The sequence below is a fragment of the Ictidomys tridecemlineatus genome, chromosome 16 (assembly GCF_052094955.1).
Source record: "Ictidomys tridecemlineatus isolate mIctTri1 chromosome 16, mIctTri1.hap1, whole genome shotgun sequence".
In the NCBI taxonomy this organism is placed as follows: domain Eukaryota; kingdom Metazoa; phylum Chordata; class Mammalia; order Rodentia; family Sciuridae; genus Ictidomys; species Ictidomys tridecemlineatus.
Window position 1 is genome coordinate 2,363,350 of NC_135492.1, and position 1,836 is coordinate 2,365,185.

General features: G+C 27.0%; 1 pseudogene; it reads right to left on the reverse strand.

Moving 5' to 3' along the window:
* Positions 1–207: 207 nt before the first annotated feature.
* On the reverse strand, positions 208–308 carry LOC144371555 (U6 spliceosomal RNA; annotated as a pseudogene).
* Between the last annotated feature and the right edge of the window lie 1,528 nt (positions 309–1,836).

The following is a 1,836-nucleotide window of genomic DNA, read 5'->3' on the forward strand; positions in this document are numbered from 1 at the left end:
GATGTCCTTGTATTCCTTTTTACTTTCTCTCTCTCTCTCTCTCTCTCTCTCTCTCTCTCTCGTCTCTCTCTCTCTCTGTCTCTCTCTCGTCTCTCTCTCTCTCTCTCTCTCTCTCTCTCTCTATATATATATATATATATATATATATATATACATATAATTTATTAAAGTAGACATTGTAGGAAATTTATTATTTCAAGAATTCAGAATGATAGAGAATCCTTCGCAAATTTTCATGTTGTCCTTAGGCAGGAGCCATACTAATATCTGTTTTATTTCAAATTTTGTTATGTGCTGGCATAGCAACACCTTACCTTTCTCTTTACTCTTAGGGTATACATGACTGTCTTGCTTGTCTATACTGCAAAATTTCTGAATTGTATACTCTTATTTAATGAGTAGATGTGATGACCTTTAATATTTTTTATTAAAAGAAATATTTCAAAATACAAATTTTGAAATTTGTCAATTTGTTTTTAATGTTTATTTGTCATGAATTTTTCACAAATTATATGTGATTAAAATCATTAATTTTATCTTTTATTGCTTCTATTCTTTGAGTTACAGTTAAAATCTGCATGTTTGTAATCTCAGGTACTCTGGAGTCTGAGGTTGAAGTGTTACAAGTTCAAGCCCAACCTGAAAAATTTAGCAAGACCCTTTCTTGAATAAAAAGGGCTTTAGTTCAATGGTAAAGCACCCCTTGGGTTCAATCATCTGCACTGAAAAATAAAAGAAAAAAATTTTGCCCTATTTTTGTAATTTTCGATAAATTACTCACATTTTCTTGTAACATTTGTGTGTACAATATGAAAATAATTTTGTTTATTATCATAATTATACCTTTATCCCAACACCAATTATTATTAAAAGTATATTTTTTACTGGTATCTGATGTTACATGTTTAATATACTAAAGTTCTGTTTGCAAATACATTCACTTCCAGCATTTCCATTCTGTTTTATTTATGCATAAATATAAAAAAATACACTTATTGGGCCAGCTAACCCAGCCCTCTTTCATGATTTTTCAGTGTTTCCTTATTTTTGTTTGTGTCCTTCCACATAAACATTAAAATGCACTTTTTTTTTTAGCTCCAAGAAAAAAAAAACACACAATAATGGTATTTTCATAGCAAGTATAAGAATTTATAAACTGAAAAATCTTATTGATATTTTTATCCAAGATTGGTCTTTAGTTTCCTTTTAGTGGAATTTTATCAAATTTTATAATTAATATTGTACTTACCTCATAACTAGAATTTTAAAGGATTTTTTAAAAAATTCTATGGAATTTTTGAAGTTGTGTTAGAATTGTCTTTAGATTATTGACTTGTGAAAGCATTTGGAACTGTAGTCAAATCATTTTGCCATAACATGTCTTGATTTGAACTGCATGTGAAAGTTTCCTCAGACTCATGAAGTTCCTTTTTTATATGAATCTATAATTCTTATTTTATTTCAGAAAGAAATTCTCTATAAATACTTTATTCTTTGCTTTTCTTTTGCTTTCATTTTTGTCTTTCATAAATATACTGGAACTATTTTATCTTTTTTTCTACAATTTTGCCTCTCATTTTATGTCCTTCTATATTTTTTCTCTATTTAAATTTGAATTTTGCATTTTCTATTCCTTTTGTTATAAAATATGATATATATTTTTTTCCATTGCTTAGTTTTGTCTTCATTTCTGAAATTATTTGAAATAGATTTATAAATCATTTCTGGCCTCTGAAATGAAACCTCTATTTTCAAACTCTCTTTCATTGACTTTTATTTTTTTATAGTTCAGATTTATTCTTTGTTTAGTGCATTATTTTATTTAGTTTATTTTGG